Genomic DNA, 22,340 nt, shown 5'->3' with positions numbered 1-22,340 from the left:
TCGATCCACGAGTTTCCAGGCAAAATCAGCTAGCGATAAATTTCGATTTCGATCGTACTTCATATACTGCAGCTGACGTTTTTGCGCATCCTCCAACCTCGATGATAGGTACTGTCTTTTAAACATGTAGACAAAATCATCATAAGTCTGTAATTCATGGGCTATATTGCGAAACCATGCACCTGCGGAGTTAATCAGGCAACGCTGAACGATAACCAGTTTTTCTTTATCATTCAATTGGAACAAGTCCAGCGTCTGTGTTACCTCCTCCAGAAATGCTCGAGCAATACCTACTTCACCTATTTGTCCCTCGAACTTAGGAAAGTCGCGCAAATCTCTCCACTGTATATTTGTTCCGATAAACGACATCACTGGCTTGGGATTTGATATCGTATTCAAATTCTTTTCCTTAGACCACACTTCAGGAATTTCCTGTGAATTTCTACTAGATGGAGGTCCTGTTACAATAACACCCGGATTTATTTTAGTTTGTATTATTTCTGGTGTCATGCTTGTTGGTTTAAACGACAAGAAATCATTTTGTTTTACGTTTAGATAACTGTTACTATTAACAGTAGTGACCGTTGTAACAGCGGAAGTTACGGCATTGGACACGCTAGGGGTCACTACAATATTCTCATTTACACTCTTTTCGATGGGAAACGTGGTAGGTGTGGTTGATGATTCAATTTTCAATGTTTTCACTTCCTCTTGAAGTATAGCGAACTTAGCATCCATCTCCCTACGTAAAGATTCCACCTTAATTTTATTTTCCACTATGTTGCTCTTCCTGGCCTCATTTTCCTTTTCTAATTGATCCATTCTCGCTTCTGACTTTTCTTGAATCTCTAGCATCACATCCATATTATTCTCAAGAGTAGCCATTCTTTTGTTATTCTCTTCTTTTAAATTCTCCATTTCCGATAACTTTTCATCCGTTTGTTTCACTAAATGGTTGAACTCTTCTCTCATTTCTCTCCGAAATTCAGCTGCTTCCCTTTTCATCTCTTTGGTGGAAGTTTGCACTTCACACTTCAATTCGTACAACTGTTTCATTATTATTTCCAATTTTTCTTCAATCCCTGTTGTTTGTTTTGTCTGTCCTGAGGAAGTTCCGGGTTCACTTATGTTTACATTCTTCTGTTCAGCTTCTCTTGTTTTCTCATTATCTAAACCTTCATGTACCTCTCCAGTGAACTGTTTCTCCTTTTCAGCTAATTCCTGACCTTCAAAATCCATAGTAAGGCTACGTCGCTGATTTTCACTCTTTTCTTCACAGTTAGGACATGTCCAACGTGTATTTTCATCACTTAACTCCTCGAATCTTTCCTCTGGTATATTTAAACATCTGAAATGATACCACTCGCCACAGGTATCGCAAGCAATGATCTTCAATCCTGCGGTTCTGTCCTCACAACATTTACACTGTTCATCATCACTGCTGTCACTCACAGAGTCCTTTCTTATATCACGAAGTTTACGAGACATAATTAAAATCATCAAATAACCCATTTGGGTTCCCACTAACATTAGAATCCGATGCCTACAAATTTTCAAATCTAACTTGTATCCTAAAAGACCACTAAATTTCTTTTCACAAATTTAGACACATCAATTCCCCAGGTCCAAGACTCCAAACATTCTGCAGTCGAATCTCTCTCAACACAAGATACTGATTATTTTCGACCTTCCATGATTCTTCTTGGAAGAATTTACCTCTGGCGCCTTCTGGTAAATAACTGCCAAGATTCATGCTCCTCAAGTTAGTATGACAAACTTCTTATACTGCAGCAAGAGAGACTCAACTTTATATCCTGATGCTGGATGTCGCCAAATTTGTAATGCCTTGTCTTCTGATGTTAATGCGCAACGGAGATTTCTTGCAGTAATACATCCAAGTTCTTAATGTAGGGAGCCCGTACCCCAAGGAATCGAACATATTTTAAAATTGAATTTACTATTAGATATATTAGAAAATCAAGATTATCGAAATGTGTTTTAGATTCATGGTATTATTGTCTAAAAGAAATTAGGTAACATAATACATTCATACACATATATATAAAAACATAAATCAGTGAACAAATCGATGACAGTTTTGATAAATCACATTATCTGTACATAACGGTTTAATACGATTTTTTTACAGATGGCAAAATTTTACAATTTTATTATATATAGCTTTGTAGGTACTTACAGATAAACATACCTAGGTATATGATAGCAGTCGTTAAATTGCTTGCACTATTGTTGCAGTTAGTTTTATTTGTATTATATTTACTGGGAATAATGATCTACATTGCTTTAGTGCACAAGATGTTTATATATTTTATTTCTCAGACATATTCATATTTCCTTTTATGACTTCAATATTATTAATTAGCATTCAACATTTTCTTCAACTTTCGTATCATTATGTTTAATAACATTACTAAATTATACTTTATTCCTTTCATTCTTGTCGATTATTTATTTTTATAATTAAACATACCTCAAAAATAGCACCAAGCAATAAGCAGTCGATAGTTCCAGCACGAAATTCCCAATAAGGTGATATAGGTAACATACATCCGAACCATACCATATTACACTTCAGACACCGCCATCATCATCAATAACCTTTTAAGTGTGGATACTTCTTATGTCTTCAACCAGAATTATATCGTAGTACTTGCAAAACCGTGCACAGATAATGGGTTATAATTTACTTATACAGTAATTTAGATGAAGCTCAAACAAAATTTATACCAGATTAAAGGACATCGGATTATTGTCTATGGGAACCCGGAGCGGGTTCACCGGTTAATGATTCATAATTTCAGTTAACATTTTCCATGTACAACTACTTAAAACGAATTCTAAATACAGTTCTGTTTTACTTTGACTATCATATAAATCGATGTTTTATAGGTTAGGTCTTACAATTCAACATTAAAACCAGACATCAATCCCATTTGAACTTATAACAAATTTTATATCTTTATGTTTGTTTATTATTCAACAAAAGAATAATTTTTTAGATCTTAGTTACTTTCTTTTTTTTTTGTATGTTAGAATTTTATAGTGCAGAGATAGACCCTGTTCGTCAATGTATCAATTTGTTAATAATCTATACAAAATAGTCAGTGGTGCCCACCCCCCCTCATGTCCATGACGCACCCCCCCTCAATTGTCTATCTGTAGGTGTTCTTCCATGAAAAAAAAACTTTTCGATTAATTTTTACACCCCCTCAAACATATTTATATAGATTTTTACCCCCCCCAAATATTTCAATGACGCAGTTTGCGTCATAGTCCCCCCTTGTGGGCACCCCTGAAATAGTAGTAAATTATTAACTCACAAAATCAACAACGAAACAAATGTAACTGGTAGTTATAAGAACAATCTACAATAAATCAATAACTATCTACCAATTATAAACAAATAAATTCAGAAACTAAATTGTTAAAGCTTGTAATGTCTTCGCGAAACGCGAGGCATTACAGTCGGCATAATTAGAAATTGAGAACAACAAATACAAAATTGCAAAATACGTTCATCAAACGTAGTTTGAAGTGCATTTTAGCCAACCAACTATTTGCCATCATTTATCCACGAGTTTTGACCTGGCAACTCCCAATCACAATTCTCTTCTTTTGTAGGGAATACATTGGCAACTGAGTTGGTTGGTTACTGTTCGGCAAAGCGGCTGATTGCAACGTTGGGCCAACGTGGGCAGTTGGTTAACCTATCGTTTCCCACTGTTGAGCCTAACATCTGTACTGCTAGGAGAAAAGGTCAACTAATATTCGTAGTGCATAAGTGCTTCTCTATTAGTTGTAAGTGCCCTGCCAGTGATAGAATATTTATAAAATACCAAAAACTATACAGAAACTGTGCATACAATACGCAACTACACATCTACGGACCGCAAACTATGTATCATAATGCTTCTGTGCGGTTATATTTTCAAATCCAATTTATGATATAGGAGAACTGTCCAGAAAGTAAGAAACGTTATGAAATTAAAATTAGCAGAATGTCAAACCAAATTGTATTATACACATTTAAAAGGCACACTCTGAAGCTTTCATATATATTATTATCGCCATGCAAATTAAGGCACTTATCATGCCGTGGCACAAGTTTTTCAATAGCGTCGAGGTAGAAATATGCTGTCTGCGATTTGAACCACTGATTTACATCAGCATGCAGTTCGGCGTCAGTATCAAAGGTATCAAAGCGTTGTGTAGCGAGCAAGTCTTCTTCGCTGGGAAGAGGTGGTAGTCGCTCGGCGCCAAATCCGGGTTGTATGGTGAGTGATCAAACACCTACATCCAAAACATTCAAGAGCTCACGGGTACGCTTGGTCGTGTGTGGATGTGCATTGTCGTGGAAAAAACACATTCGCGCTAAATTTTCTCCGGTGCTTGTTTTGAATCGCGCGCAATAACTTTCATAGTATTTCACAATACCGCTCTGAGGTACAAGAGGCAGGATTTTCTATTGCAACCCACATTGTAATACGTCACAGAAAGCAAAGTAAGAGCGTCAGAGTCCTCATGCTACCGCAGCTGGATATGTAGGCCTACTAAGTGTGGCAACGTTCTGACACCAAGATGGTTACTCTAGTCTCACTCACTGCTGAAATAGGCCAAAACATCAGGTACTTTCTGCACTCATATATATATATATAAGGGAGCAAAAAAACCGGATTGAAAGAGCGCTGCCGTTCCCAGGCGTAGTAAAGAGTTCTCCTGCTAAGTGGGTCTAGTAGAGACCTTCCCAGATCAGTTGGGCAAGCGGCGTCTGCGTAGGAGGTTAACTTTTGATCGTATTATTGTTTTTCTCAGCTGTTCTCGTTTGCCGCCTGCGAAATCGTTATGGCAGATTCAAAGGAACAAGAAATGTGTTTGCTTCCTACTTGGAAAATCGGAAACGAAAACTTATCAAATGCTTCAACAGGCTTTCAAGAAGAATACTATGAACCGCACACAATTTTTTGAGTGGTTTGGGCGTTTTAAGTGTGGTGAGATGAGTGTTAAAGATCATGCTCGTTCTGGGTGCTCTTCATCATTTCGAAACGACGAAAACATCGAACAAGTCTGCCCCAAAATCAGCGAGGATCGTCGTTTCATAATCGATGATATTTCAAAACAGGCAGGAGTGAGTTGGAGCTCGTGCCAGCGTGAGGTTTTGCAAATGAGACATGTTGCCGCTAAGTTTGTTTCTCGCCTGCTCATACAGGATCAAATTATTCATCTGAATTTGAGCCAGGACTTGGAAAATCAGATTGAAAGTGATCCAAACTTTTTGACCAACATGATGACATTTTCCGAGAATTAAACAAAATCTAAAAGGAAAATGTTTTGATGGTGTAGAGGCTGTAAAAAGAATTTCGCAGAGCGCATTGGATGATATAGAAGTTCCAGAGTTCCAGAGGTGCTTCAAACAGTGGGAAAGAAGATGGAAGAAATGAATGGCATTTAATGGAGAGTACTTTGAAGGAGACTGAAAGAATTTTGTAAAAATGTGATAAATTATTTTTTAGAACGAAAGTCCGGTTTCTTTTGGCTCCAAAAGACAGTTCTTATTGAAAGAAATGAGTTATCCAGTCTATACAATTTGTTTGATATGCGGTATAATCTGCATGCTTTGACCTAGGCTGCTTAATTTATTTATTTTTTTTTAATTTTTAAGTTCTTTGTCAGCATTGAGCTTTATATATATAGAACGAAAACTACTTTGGAATCTTAAAGTGGGATCTGAATAACTATGGTGCGTTCTATGTTGTTTCACTGGGGATCAAACTCGGGACCTTGTGCAACGAGTGCATGCGTGCTGAGCACTAGATTAAAAATAACTGTCACCCTATTGAATTATTTAGTAGATGGGATACTTCCTGACACAAAATTTTCTTCGTAAATCAAAATTGGAAATGTAGCAGAGCAATGATATGGTTTTTCTTTTTTCTTGAAATTTATATGCTTTTAAGAGAAGGATGGAGAAACAATATTACATATTCACATATACGGTATATGTGGGTAGGGTGCGGGTGGGGTGGGGGTGTTTGTGTGTGTGCTCATAAAAATAGAAATAGCGCTTATTGACTCACGGACTCCGAGTGTTGTTATGGAAACGACCTATTCGGTCACATGACTAAAGCTCGGACACGTGATTACTCCAAAGACCTCCGTCTGTTGCTATGGCTACAGAATTGTTCTTCTTTTCTTTTATAATGATTAAGAAATATTCTCTATTAAAAAAAAAGAAGAAAAAGAAACGAACAACTTTATCCCAGATTCCATAAGTTTCTCGAATGCTTAACTTGTGCATTAACTTTTCGTCAATTTGAACATTTCTACCATAAAAACTTCAGCAAAGTACGTTCAAACAATTGATCTCCAAAAAACAACGAATAGGTAGCTTATTACAGCATCTAATTGGTTGAAGTACGTATTCAGGATAGTATTATAATACATAGAACTCTCAAAATGATTTTATTTTGTTAATGTTCAACAAGAGAATCTCAATATACGTGAATTCCATTTTATTAAATCTGTTTTGCTTACGGTTGCTATAGGTAGTTTAATTTTTAATCGTTTAATTTCATTTTAGGTTGCTTCTTACGATTAATATATTAGAAACGAAACGCGTAATTTCTTTGCCATATTTAAAACTTTCTATTCTCAGGTAAAGATTATATTTGTTTCATCGTGAGAGAGAGAGTGTGTGTGTGCGGATACTTGGTTGTTTAATATCTAAATTACTATTGGTTCATGATAGTAGAAAGAAGAAAAATGGCATAAAACTGCGAAGATAAGTTGAAACTGATGTTATATTTCTTTGCAAAGACCACAATATTCATTTATATAAGTAGCGAAGGTATCAATTGTGCTGAAGATGCTGAAGGAATAGCTATATGTTAATCTATATATAGAAAAATGAAAGTCACTATGTTTGTGATTTAATAATTCTTAAACCACCCGACCGATCTCGATCAAATTATCCACATATATGAGGTTGGGCCTGGAATGGTTTTTATCATTTCACTTTGACGGTGCAACTTAACGGAAAGGGAGATATTAGTGTCGAATCCATAGTTTTCGGGGTCGCTGAGATGAATAGTGTCATTTCCGATGCCGTTTTAATCCAAATTCAGCCCTGAAACTTAGGGGGGGAGGTTTATAAGAATGATCGAAAATGACCGATATTACTATCGAAACCATAGTTTTCGGGGTCGCTGAGATGAACAGTGACATTTTCGATCCCTATAAATCTAAAGTCATTCCACAATAGTAATATTTAATTTTTATTTATATAGAATACTTAATATTTTCTGCTTTTTCATTATATTTTCTTTGTTTCTATCCATTTGAGAGCGTTTCAGTAATAGTAAAAAGTGACGGACGAACGAACGAAACATGTTACTATTTTTTCCTTATTTTAATCCAGCTAAGCGGGTAATTGACGCTAATACTAAATAATAATGATATTTAACAAAGAAAATTAAGTTCACCAGTAACTCAGCTGCAGTGTGTAAATTGCAATCTCGTAATGTTATATCAAGTAGAAGGATAATTTAGGCCATGTTCCAAAGATTCAGTTGATCCTTAATACCATTTCTCGGGATACAAAATAACAAAACAGAGATAAAACTCTTAGGCCTTGAGTTTATGCTCCGCTGTGAGCTAACAAGTCTGTGTCTAGTTTTCTCAGCCTCTGTGCTATTGCCCTTACATTCAACAGATCGACGAATTTGGAAGATCCTCCACCTATTTATTTGTTGCAAATCTGTATTAGACACTAATTATAGTAATAATATCTAGTTCTTTCCGAAAGCAAATTTAAAGCAAGGTTAGAGATTAATTTTTCCTAACAAATTACAAATTACTTAGTATTTCCAAAGAAATTACTCCAATTGAACTTTTACAACAGTATCAAGGCTGATAAAACATGAATTTCCTCATTCGGTCGCAAAGATAGTAAGCAGATTGCTGCAATAGTATCCCAGTTGTGTCAAAATGTTGAACTGAGAAATGAAAAAAAAGGAAGAAAGAAAAATAGGTCTTACATCCCAGTATTAGGTATAACAGTTTTTCGATCTCCATTCCCTAACAATGCCGTCCATCAAAACAGCCTCCATGGGCCTTATTCCATACAAGTCTTCGCAAAACTTTCGAAGCGTGACTACTGCAGGAAACGTTAGTCGAACTCTTTAGCAGGCACTAAACGACTTTCCATGAGGCCCAAGTGACTATTATCCCAAACTAAAACGCAGATTTTTGTTGTGTTGACGCAAACTGTTGTGGAATGTGTCTCTCTGACAGTACCTTTTCTTCGGCGATCGCTAGCACCATTTCAAATTTGGTGAAAGTTGTTCTAAAATCTTAAAAAGAATTTGGGACAGGAAAAGCAAAAGTGGACCATAAAGAACAATATTCTCTCAGCTCAATTTATCATATGAAACTAAATATAATTCCCACGATACAGTTTTCTTGCCTGATATATACGAGGTGCACATTTAAAGTACATGCTGTTTTATTCTAAAGTTTACGATTTTGTTACTTCAGAAAGCAGCATCTTAGATTCCATCCTTAGTCTCTAGAGCAGTGCAGGCTTTATTTACTGGGTGGCAGCAATTGAGTCACAGTGCCTGAATGAGTGAGTAACATTCATAAGTCCTAAACCGCACAAGGCCTAAACGGCATAAGACCTAAAAATATAGGCACTAGACCTAAATTTTAGGTCTTGTGCCGTTTAGGACCAGTGTCGTTTAGGTCTTATGCCGTTTTGGTCTAGTGTCGTGAAATGGTATTTAGGTCTTGTGCAGTTTAGATCTTATGCCGTTTAGAATTTGTGCAGTTTAGGTCTTATGCCGTTTAGTACTTGTGCTGTTTAGGTCTTGTGCCTTTTTCATTCACTTGCCTTAGTTCTGAAATTTGCCACCACCACACGAAATTGCGACAGTGCAGTAACTAGTTGGCAATAATATTACGAACGTGGCCAATTCCAATGGTAACAGCTATATTTGTACTACTAAAATTATTATTACCATTGTCTGTTCTGCAGTTATATATGAATTACATAATATAACCTATTTCATTCTAAGAATAAATTATATAATTGGTTAAGAAATTCGTTTCTCTCAAATGGAGATACGAGAATCCCATGACAAATTCCTTAAAAAAAATAAATAAAAAGTTTAAAAAACATTTTACCAGACTTTCCTGAAATCACGCAAACATTCAGAATTGCAATATATACTGTGTGGAGTTTATTTTATTAGGAGTAGAACAAAAACCGACTCTACTTTCCAAAAGTAGAACAAAAGCCCACCAAAATTTACTTAATTAGGACAAAAGCCCGCTAGAAATTTCACGAGTGAACATACAATGCCAACTGGATATATATTAAGAACGCAGTAAATTTAAAATTGAACAAAGAACATATATTATGCAATACAGTTACTGTATTTCACAGTGTGTTTTGATAGAGTTGATATATGTAAGCAAACAAATCAACAAATAACGCTAAATTACTAATGTAATATGCACTGCTTTTTACATATTGAAGCAAACAAAAAGTTTATTTCCAGATTACGAAAGTTTCAATAAGACGATAAATATATACACATTACACACGTTATTATTATTATATTTCCAGTTTGTTACCTTTTCAAAACCTGAGTCTTGGCAGTGCGTGAATTTAAAACCACAGGTTGTGGGAAATGTATGAATAAGTTAGTCATAAAAAAATCGGAAACTGTTCATGGAAGTTCATTTGTTTGACTGGGCTTATCTTCTGTACTCTTGTATAAAAGAGTAAAGATGAGTTACTTTCTGGGCATATTACTACAAGTGGACTCATTAAATTTAATTTTAAAAAATAGTTTTTTTTTTTTTTTTTTTTTACGAAAGCAGGATATAAGAAAGATTTTTTTAGAAATACGTATCGTAAAAAGGGTGGGGTAAGATGTTTTTTAAAAGAGTAGTGTATCTCGCAAATCTCTGAAGCTAGTAAAATGAAACTTGGCATATAAACTTTCTACTGTAACTGAAAAATCAATACATAAAAGGGAAAGAACAAAGGGGGCACTTTCTTTACTGTTCGAATTCTCCATTCCTTATTCAGAATATAAAGTACGCAAGGATTTGCTTAAGCTTGATGCGTGAAACTCCGTATTTAGTTTTAACTAAAAGTAATAAAATATGTTTCAGTATCTTGAAAATTACACTTCTAAGAGGGAAGGAGGATCAATTTCTATAATATTATAATTTCCCACTGTTTATGAGATTTGGGCAGGAAACTCTTTTCCATCATGTCTCGGTTTGACCAGTTAACAAATGAGAGTACAAAGTGGATGATTAATTATTTTAACATGCTGACGTAGTTTATTTTTAAAAAGTGTTTTCTTTCACATTCTATTATAAACATTCTTAATTTCAAGGATGTTATAAAATAGAGGATTTGCCCATACAAGAAAATGGTGAAGCCATACGTCACAGTTTCGCCACACCTACTCTGCCCAATCCACGCCACTAAGATCGCAATATTTCGAGCTAACAATCATGACGGAAACGATAGTGCCCAATCAGACGTGCCGCTCAGACGATGCTCGGTTGTTTCTTGGCTTCATTGAGTTCATATGATGAAGATACGTATGGACAGATCCTCTATTTCATAACATCCTTGCTTAATTTGCTGTAATTATTAAACACGTTTAATAAACATAAAACAAACTAACCCCCATTTGGAGGGTCAGAAGTTTGTTCTGGGTGTTAAGTTATCATTTGCCGCCGGTGACATAACTTTTGATTTTAAACAACTAAAACGCAATATTATGTTACTAATACGAGATCAATGGTGTGGAAATAATAATAATAATAATAATAATAATAATAATAATAATAATAATAATAATAATAATAATAATAATAAACAGAATTATGAAAGATCTGGAAATCATATTTGATAGGCAGTTAAAATTTTGACTCCATACAAATGCTATCATGGAAAGAGCAAGAAAGGATAATAGGATTTATTTATTTATTTATTTATTTTTCAGAACGATAGAATATATGTTTATACAAATTACTTGTAAAAACTAAACTAGAACTTGGTTCTGTAATATGAAACTCTATATCTGAAACTTTGACTAACAGATTGACAGTACTCTTGGCACGGACGCGATGATAGAGACACAAGAGACTTTTAGGTCTTATGTCGTTTAGGACTCGTGCCGTGAAATGAATTTTAGGTCTTGTGCCGTTTAGGTCTTATGTCGTTTAGCACTTCTGCTGCGAAATGATTTTTAGGTCTTGTGCCGCGTCCCCGAACGAGTAAGATGTGTTTCTGATACTTCCCGGGGACGTGAATTTTTGGTTGAAGAGCAACGGGTAATTGTGAAACTCCTCAACGCAGTTGAACGTTGTGCAACCGATATTCATCGCCAATTGGTGTGTGTGGTGATAGTGCTCTTGCGGAAAACACTGTTAGGAAGTGGGTGCGTGGGTTCAAAGCAGGGTGAACGAGTGTGAAAGAAGAACAAAGGTCTGGACGTCCAAAAACAGCATCAACTGATGCTATCATTGCCCCTGTTGAAAATTTCATCATATAAAATAGGTGTGCCACCATGGAATACATTTGTGATACACTAGGGCTAACAATGGGAACAGTAGAACGAATAATTACAAACGAACTGGGGTTAAGAAAAGTTTCTTTTGCTGTGTTCTACAAATGTTTAATGACAATCAAAAAGAGGCAAGGATTCGATCAAGTGTTGCAAATTTGACACGCTTCAGAAAAGAGGAACGGAAAGTGTTGTGACAATGAAAGAATCACAGATTTCATTATTCAACCTAGCAATAAAAAGGCAGTTGATGCAGTGGAAACACAGAGATACCCTCCTCCAAAAAAGTAGCAGAGGAAGTGCTATTAAAATGTTCCGAGTCTGTGTTCAATTCTCCTATAAAAAGGTAAGTACCATACATGTTGTCTTATTTTATCGAAAGTGCGTCTGGAGAATGTGTCAGTGGTTTTGTTTCTAATTCGGTAAATGAATCGGAATTTAGAATATATGTAATTATTAGAATATACTTTTCGCCTTACAATACACTGTATGCTATTATTTCATTTGACTGATGTTTAGTAAGACCAATGTGTAGGTTTATAAAAATAGCTTGTAGAACTATGTTAAACAGTAATTTTTCATAAAGGTTGAAAGCAAATAATATATGAATATTGTAGTGATATCAGTGAAAGTAAACTACTGCATTACGTATAGAAGACTTGAAACGAGATTTGAGGAATTTTTCATGTAGCCATTTGCAAACTACATATTCATCAGTATGTGCTTAATGTCTGTTTTGTAACGGCTAAATATTCTGTTCACCACAAATATATCTGCGTATATATATATATACGCAGATATATTTGTGGTGAACAGAATATTTAGCCGTTACAAAACAGACATTAAGCACATACTGATGAATATGTAGTTTGCAAATGGCTACATGAAAAATTCCTCAAATCTCGTTTCAAGTCTTCTATACGTAATGCAGTAGTTTACTTTATATATATAATGGATATATAATGGAAGACGAAAAAAGCGGAATAAAAGTAACAAAGGAAAGTGTAAATGCAGAACGACACACGAACATTACAGTTATTTACCTCCGTCAGAATTAGATACCATTAGGATCCTGTAAACCACGAACATGATATTTATGTGTGCACTATAAAGACTACAGAAAACTCCTCTGGGAACACATAAAATTGCAAATGCAGCAGAACGTCTAAAAATAAAAATTCATGAGAGAAAAACCTTCACAAAATCCTATTTCGCAGAACAGTGCATCATATAACACAAAATTCCCGTAAAATGTGAAAAAGAGAAGTATAAAACAAACAGAAAGAAACCATAATTATCATTACATTAAGAAAATCTGTTTCAAGCAAAACAATAATTTACGTGTAACCTAAGAGATATGTAGACTATGTACAGCCCTGTCCAAAGAAAACCCGACCACCCATCTTCCATTGAAAAGCTCTATTCTTACATACAGTAGGAACTAAATCTAACACAGGTGAATTTTCACTGGTCACTGAGTTCTTTATTTAGAGATGAAGTATAGAAGTTCTTATTAATAAAGTCTCAAAATATGGAATTCTAAAGCAAAGTATGTGGTGAAGATTTTTTTAACTAGTCTGTGCCATATGTTTTCATATAAGAAAAACGGAATTCACATATCGGCCATTCCATTCTTACGGACGGGACATTTTAGCTCACGATTGTAACAAAAACAAAATCTAAAAAATATACAGGATTGTTTATATATCTTAAGATTGGTAGCCTTTCTCTTTTTACCTAACCTTATTTTTTAATAACAGAAATCGATTTTACCGTCTTTATGATGATCAGTAACTAAACTTACGGACGGGACATTTTTTGGACACATGTTGTTGTAGACAACTTGAGTGTTATTTTCTGCGAATTGCAAAATTTTAGCAAGCTTATTTTTTTCTGTTGGATTTAAACTATTTACCTACATGTTGGCTCACATTTCATCTGAGAAAATTTATATTTCACTCAAAAAAAGAGTCAGTAATCTTACGGACGGGACAAAGCGTGCTTCCACACTTCATAACAACTTGTCTCACGAGGGAACCTTCCTAGTGTAACTCTGACTTCGAGTCGAGACTATGGCCGTTGGATACCTTGTCCCAAAAGAACATAACACGAAAAGGGATACATCCTCCATCGCAACCGTTGCGGAGATGTAAGCGTGAAAAGCTAGAAATTGAGCTCCATACTATACATTACAAAGTCAGATTCCGGGTCAGATTTTTCGGAAACGGTCGAGTAAGGAAACTCAGCGAATACATATCAAATTAGTGTGGGGAGCACAGCACCTTTTGAATGAAAAATTTGTGTTCCCGGGGCACTCGCAGGGTACCAGGCGGGGGCCAACTCAAAATTTGCACATGGAACCGGGGGTCAAGTAACATTTTGTATGAAAGCTATTGTGACTCCATATGAGAATCCAATTGAATTTAAGGGTAAAGAAATCCACGATAATGCCAGATAAAACTGTAATGTAAGTCGTTGCCTTATTGAACGAGAACGGCCGGACAGACCAATGACCGTAGATCCATATAGTTATTTATTCAAGGCATATTCCGCCATTCGCCTGATGAAACTGGCGTAAATTGCCAATCCCGAATCAAGATGATGAGGAGTAGGACTCGAATAATATGAAATGAAAATGGAAGGAGCTAGTGGAACTAAATTTTTACAAGAGTGTGATGGGCGGGAACACTAGATATTAGGAGCAGGATGAAGAATAAGAGACTGTGCTTGTATATTAGTATGATGTTTTAGTGGAGGTATTTTTCTGAATGGCTTGTTTTACTTTCTTTCTGCGTGTCCAATAAATTATTTTCGGAGTAATGGGCAGAGGGTGAGGGTAAAATTCCATTCTTGTAAAAAATTATCCCTAACTTTTATGTAGATTTGATAGAAATAACTCCCGTCTATTTGAGAGTATTTTTAGGTTATTAAATTTTACGAATTTCGAAATTGTATTCCTTGTCAGAGCACCATTATTAACTTTTCAATATTTACACTGCTTGATCCAAATATTTTGTAAAAATCTGTAGATTGTACATTTTACAATATATAATAATTTCATCCCGGTTTGAAGATAAACAACTTCGTAGAACTTGGTAAACTGTATTTTCTCCTTGAACGCGTAATATGTATAAGTACAGCGACTGAGTTCATCGTATCCTCATATGGAACCTTAATTTGAACACTAAATGGTGCACAGTAATTGTAAGGAACAAGATTCTTTGGAGTACAATAAACAACTTCTGACTTTTTGGAAAATTATAACACTGAAAATTTTGCAGAACGGAAGTACCTGGTACATTAACATTCAGCAAAACTCTATTTTCTTTTACCAAGAATAAAGACACTACACAAACTGAAATTATTGTTTACTTTTTACAGGAACTTGTGATCTAGAAGGTACGAGAGTACCACCAAATACAAATAGAGTGTCCAAAGTAGTGTTTCCATTCCAGTTCAATATTGGAATCCTATTTTTACAAAATGAACTTCAAAGTTGACGCTCTCGCCCTCGCAGCTGAAGGAACCATGACATTTCATTTCACACACACACACACACACACACACACACACATATATATATATATATATATATATATATATATATATATATATATATATATATATATATATATATAACCAACTTATTACTATTCATCTGTGCAATATCATTCAAATTTTGTGTTTTCACATTTAAAAAAAATTCTTTTTGAAATGTACCATCAAACGAAAATGATTTCCTTTTTCTGCACAAAATTAGTCTAAGTACTAACAAGGGATTTTTTTTTTTTTGGTGTCATACAAAATGTGGAAAGAGATTATGGTCAATCGATTTGTGTTAGTGAACAAGAAAATCCATAGCCGGGAAAAACCCTCGATCGCAACCGTTCCGTACTTATGGGAGGGAGTAGGGGCATTGGCAACACAACACGTTGTGGATAAAGAGACGAAATATGGCGCGAGTTCGATGAAAATATGCGTACAAGCACAACATATACTACAATGTGACATTACCTAGGTATATTCGACAATACTCTGGCAAATAAGGGTAGAGGCGTAGCACATAACAACAGAGAAGGGAGTGAGTAAGCGCAAGTAAAATGGTTATAATTGGGAAAAAAGGAGAAGCAAGACGTCAGGGAATGGTACAGTAATAATACATGGTCAAGTAATCAATCACAAACTATAGACAGCCTGTAGACGACACCGTGAAACATAAATGGAAGAAAGAGAGCTATGGAGTGGATTGTCCGCAGGGTCCAGACCCCCTCACTCGTAACGACCGATTTGTATAGACTGTTGTATACATGTAGTCATTCATTTCCATATGTTTCTGATGATGGTCATAAAAGTAAGACAATTATATACGCCCCTGTTTGAATGCACTGCAAAGTCCAATACACCACTATACATTGAAAGATCAGTTCAGGAAGGTGGGGGCCGTTACCCCTTGCCTTTCTACTCTCCACCCATGTACTTAACCATGTCCATGATATATTACAATGCTATTCTCCTCAAGTGCGGCTCGTATCTGTTCATACCTTCTATGAAACTTTTCCCCTACGCTATACTCCACGCTACCCGCCCTCCTCCTCTGTCGTTGCGTGCTACGCCTCTGCCCTCATTTGTCAGAGTATTGTCGAATGTAGTGTCACATTATAGTATATGCTTAACTGCGGTTCTTTGCATATTTTAATCGAACTCGCACCATATTTCGTATCGTTATCCACAACGTGTGTTGGCAGTGCCCCCACTCTTCTCAACGGTTGCGATCGAGGGTTTTTCCCGCCTATGGGTTTTCGTGTTCACTAACACAAATCGATTGACCATAGTCCCGTTCCACATTTCGTGTGACACCAGAAAAATTTCCCTTGTAAGCTAAAAATCGCAAGAATGTCAAAGCTATATAATAATAGGCATGTATGGCATGCAACATGAATTACCATCCAAAGGTTAATATATTTCTTCCATTGTTGGCGAGAGTAATTTAAATGTAAAATGAAATTTTTCATAGAACATTCCGTTCGGCGGAGATCGGACTTCGAGCTCACAGGTTTGAGAAAGAGAGTTATCTCGATATGTCACCTGCATGCAAAGGAATTCATTCGGAGACAAGGCTGATAAGACAGTCGGTCTGACAGTGAGATCAGTCGTTCGGAAGTTGGAAGACTCACACTGCCCAATTCAATCGATCAAAACTGTTCTAAACTCAAAAACGCTGCAATAGTATTCTACCGGATGAGTTTGAAAAAGCCATATCCGAGATTAGGAATGAAAAGGCAACCGGGATAGATAATATATCAATCGAATTCATTAAAAATGTGGGAGACAAGAGCAAGAAAGAAGTGTTCCGACTCTGTAATGAAATATATGAAATAGAAGAGTGGCCAAAAGACTTCTTGAAGACGACCATGATATCGATGGCTAAGAAATCGAACCTACTCAGATGTCAGGACTATAGAACTAATTGTCTCGTATTTCATGCAGCAAATATTTTGCTTCGAATTCTGAACAGAAGGTTGTCTGGAAGAACAAATTAAAAAGTTAAGAACGAACAATTCGGGTTCCGGAGAGGTGAGGGCACAACTGATGCAATTGGATTATTAAGAGTGATCGGTGAAAGGTTTATAGACAAAGGGAAAAGGGTGTTTGCGCTATTTATTGATCTAGGAAAGGCTTTTGATCGCGTGAATTGGGAATTGTTGGAAGTTCTGAAGAAGGTTGGATTGAAATGGAAAGATCGAAGACTCATAAAAAAAATGTATATATAAACCAAAGTACGTGTTAGAATTGGGGAGGTTATGGCAGCAGAGAGTGCAAATGGAAGGGGAGTTCGACAGGGATGCTGTCTCCCGCCAAACATATTTAATATCTATCTAGAGGAGATAGTGAAAAAGAGCCTACACAATGCAGACGGCATTTCAGTAGGAGATGGAATGATTAGGTGTACATGGTTTGCAGATGATGTGGCGCTTGTTGCGGAATCTGAAGAGAATATCAATAAGATGTTAGAATACTTGATGAAGGGATGTGAAGAATGTCGGATGAAAATAAATGTGAGAAAGGCAAAACCCATGGTGACTGGAACGCATGGGTCGGTGTCAAATATAGAAATATGAGGGGAGAAAATAGAACAGGTGTCTAATTTTCGATACGTGGGTGGTATTATTAATGTTGATAAACAATATCAAGGTGAAATAAAAGCAAAGATAGGAATGACGAAAGAAACCTTTAGGAGGAAGAAAATACTATTTTGTGAGATTTTGAATAAAGAGTTGAGGAAAAGAATCAGAATGCTTCGTGTGGTGTACTGTATGGTTCAGAAACATGGGCATTACGCAAAAATGAAGAAAAACTACTAAACTTTCGAAATGTGGGTGTGGAGTAGAAATGAGAGAATTAGCTATATCGAGCGGAAAACAAATGAGAGGCTGTAAGAAATAATGGGGGAGAGAAGAACAATTTTAGATATTATTAAGAAGAGGAAGAGAAACTGGTTGGAGCATTGGATAAGAAGGAACTGTGTCATGAGGGTCGTGTTAGAGGGTATGGTAGCGGGAAAGAGAGGGAGGGGGCAAAGGAAACTAAAATTAATGGACGATATCAAAACAGAAAAATCGTACTGAAGACGAAGTGGTTAGCCGAAAACTGTGGAGCATGGAAACTTCTCAGCTGCGGCAAGTACTCTGCCAATAATGGCACAATACACGTCTGGCAAGATAGCCCCCCGACTTCAGAAAATTCAAACAATGACTAGGTCATTCGTTTGTACTACGTTTGTACAGTTTGTACCGAAAATATTTTCGTTTGTATACACGACTCCAAAAGTGCATTACCACCTGCAATTCTCCTTTTCCTTCAATAGCAGGCAACCCAAAATGCTCAGCGCTTCGGTTGGTTGCGAATTCCAAAGGCGTTGGACCAAACCTCAATTTTGTAATAAATATATCAGTGTGGCAAACTGCGAATAAGAGAATAAAACGAATTGTTAAAAATGACGACTTTATTATTGTGATGGGGTTGGATGACATCAAAAGTTACAAAATGATCTTACTTAACCAGTTCAAACAAGATGGATAGCAAGAAACAGATATCAGAGGAAACCATTTCTCTCTTTCCATCCCGGAAGAAGAATTTCATAAAAAAGAAAAAATGCATAATGTAAAGGTTTAATATTAAAGCCAATCCCAAAGTTTTCAAAGCTGACACCCGAAAGGCAAGAACAACTGAACCAAAGTGAATGAAACTGTGCAGATATATTGCAGACGTAAAATGAGGGATTCCGGGTTTCGAATTTTAATGGAGAAAACGGTTCGGTGGGGCACGGACCCCTCCAAGCATTTGATCACGAAATATCAAACATGCTAGTAACAGTATGTCAGATGTGTGTAAAGGACACGAAGAATTGCAACGAAACTTTATATATGGACAATACGCGAAAAAAAACGAATACTTTTTTTCTCCGGAAAAACAGTTTTAGGGGCAAAAGGCCCAAAGAAAAATTTTGAAAGTTGACGCCCGAAAGGCAAGAAGTGAACCGAAGTAATGAAATTGTGCACAGATATTGTCGACGTAAAATGAGGCAATACGGGTTTCGAATATTCCTGAAAACACCGGTTGGGTGGGAAAACGACCCGTCCAAAACTTTGATCACGAAATATCAAAAGTGCTAGTAACAGTATATCAGATGCGAGTACAGGACATAAAGATTGCAACATGACTTTGTGTATGGACAATACGCAAAAAATAAAAGAAAACGGGTTTCTTATGTTCTGCGGAGGCACGGTTTTAGGGGGCAAAAGCCCCAACCCAAAGTTTTGAAAGTTGACGCTCAAAAGGCAAGAAGTGAACCGAAGTAATGAAATTGTGCACAGATATTGTAAACATAAAATGAGGATACGGGTTTCGTATTTTCCTGAAAAAATGGTTGGGTGGGGGCACGGACCCCTCCAAACCTTTGATCAAGGAATATCAAAAGTGCTAGTAACATTATGTCATATGTGTGTAAAGGACATGAAGAGTTGCAACATAGCTTTGTGTATGGACAATACGCCAAAAAATAAACGAATACTGTTTTTTTATGTCCTGCGGAAAAGCTGTTTTTGGGGGCAAAATAAACTCCCAAAATTTTGAAAATTGGTGACCGAAAGGCAAAAAGAAATGAACCGAAGTGAATGAAATTCTGCACAGATACTGTAGACATAAAATGAGGGAATGCGGGTTTCGTATTTTAATGAAGAAACGGTTAGGTGGTGCACCGACCCCTCAAAACCTTTGATTACGAAAAATCAAAAGTGCTGGTAACAGTATGTCACATGTGTGTAAAGGACATGAAGAATTGCAACGAAACTTTGTTTATGGACAATGCGCAAAAAATTAACTAATACTGTTTTTTTTATTTTCTGCGGAAACAACGGTTAAGGGGCAAAAGCTCCTACCCAAAATTTTGAAAATTGACGCCCGAAAGGCAAAATGAAGTGAACCGAAGTGAATAAAATTCAGGGCAGATATTGTAGAGATAAAATGAAGGAATACGGGTTTCGTATTTTCCAGAAAAAAAGGGTTGGGTGGGCCTCGGACCCCTCCAAAGCTTTGATCAAGGAATATCAAAAGTGCTAGTAACATTGTGTCAGATGTGTGTAAAGCACATGAAGAATTGCAAAATAACTTTATGTATGGAAAAAACGCAAAAAATAAACGAATTCGGGATTCTTGTTCTGCGGAGAAACGGTTTTAGGGGAAAAAGGCCCGCACCCGAAATTTTGAATGTTGACGTCCGAAAGGCAAGAAGTGAACCGGAGTGAATGAAAGTGTGCACAGATATTGACGACGTAAAAGGAGGATACGGGTTTCCTATGTTTCTGGAGAAACGGTTCGGTGGGGCACGGCCCCCTCGAAACATTTGATCACGAAAAATTTAAAGTGCTAGTAACAGTATGTCAGATGTATGCAAAGGATATGAAGAATTGCAACGACACTTTGTGTATGGACAATAATCAAAGAATAAACGAATACGGATTTTTATGTTCTGCGTAAAAGTGGTTTTAGGTTGCAAAAATCCCCACCCAAAATTTTTAACGCTGACGTCCGACAAGCAAGGAAGAAGTGAATCAAGTGGATGAAATTGTCCGCAGATATTGCAAACGTAAAATGTGGATACGGATTTCGCATTTTCCGAGAAAAAGGGTTGGGTGCTGCACGGACCCCTTCAAACCTTTGATCACGAAATATTACAGTGCTAGTAACAGGACGTCAGATTTGTGTGAAGTACATGAAGAATTGCAACGTAACTTTGTGTATGGACAATACGCAAAAAGTAAACGGATACGTTTTTTTATTTTCTGCAGAAAAACGGTTTTACATGGCAAAAGCTCCCACCCAAAATTCTGAAAGTTGACGCTCGAAAGGCAAGTTAAAGTGAACCGAAGTGAATGAAATTCTGCACAGATAGTGTATAACATCAAATGAGGTAATACGGGTTTCGTATTTTCCTCGAAAAAATGTTGGGTGGGCACGGATCCCTCCAAACATTTGATCACGAAATATCAAAAATGCTAGTAACAGTTATCAGATGTGTGTAAAGGACATGAAGAATTGCAACATAACTTTGAGTATGGACAATACGAAAAGAAATAAACGAATACGGGCTTTTATGTTCTGCATAAGAACGGTTTTAGGTTTCAAAAGCCCGCACCCAAAATTTTGAAATTTGACGCCCGAAAGGCAAGAAGAAATGAACCCAAGTGGATGAAATTGTCCACAGATACTGCATACGTAAAATGAGGATACCGGTTTGATGTTTTCCTAAAGAAAACGGTTCGGTGAGGCACCGACCCCTCCAAACCTTTGATCACGAAAAATCAAAAGTGCTAGCAACAGTATGTCAGATATGTGTAAAGGACATGCAGAATTGCAACATAACTTTGTGTTTGAATAATAGGCAAAAAAATAAACGAATACGCGTTTTTCATTTTCGGGGGAAAAACGCTTTTTAGGGAAAAAGCCCCCGTCTAAAATTTTGGAATTTGACCCCGAAAGGCAAAATGAAGTGGACCGAAGTAGATGAAATGTTCAGAAATATTGTAGAGGGAATACGTGTTTCGTATTTTCCTCAAAGAAAAAAAAACTCTTGAGTGGACCGAGGCCTTGAGTGGCGTGAGGAGTAAACCGAAGTGAATTAAGTTGTATGTAGATATTGGATATGTAAAATATTGCCTTTCGTGTTCCACAAGTGTCATGTCTTCATCCGATTTCTTCAAATTTGGCAGATCAACTACACGCACAATTATAGCGTATTTTATAGTATTTGAGGAGGCACGTTTAACCCTTAGAATTTTTATGCTCAAAAACAAAAAACGTGTCGATTTATTTCCAGTTTGTTCTTGTCTGCGAAATTTGAAGCAAAACTGATAGGGTTACTTCAGAAAGACGAAAGGGCTTATTTTACATAGGGTCTATACAGGGCGATCGTGCATCAATGACGGAAAATTCGGGAGATGAATCTACAGGTAAAAACAAGCTAAAAATGTCATATGAATATTGGGTGAATGGGGCTTCGTTTGGACGCTAGAGGTGTCTGAAATGTCACCTTCCGAGGCGGCAATTTGCAATATTACAAGAACGGAGAAAAATACGAATGTCGGGTCAAAAGATATTAAAGGAAACCCTACCCGAAGAATCCAATTATGCATAAGTGATAGCGAAAGAGTGGCGGCGCTAGAGAGGGGT

Source organism: Thermobia domestica, chromosome 8 (assembly GCF_964235325.1).
Source record: "Thermobia domestica chromosome 8, izTheDome1.hap1.1, whole genome shotgun sequence".
In the NCBI taxonomy this organism is placed as follows: domain Eukaryota; kingdom Metazoa; phylum Arthropoda; class Insecta; order Zygentoma; family Lepismatidae; genus Thermobia; species Thermobia domestica.
The sequence above is the reverse complement of the archived record's forward strand: the minus strand, read 5'-3'. Positions refer to the sequence as shown.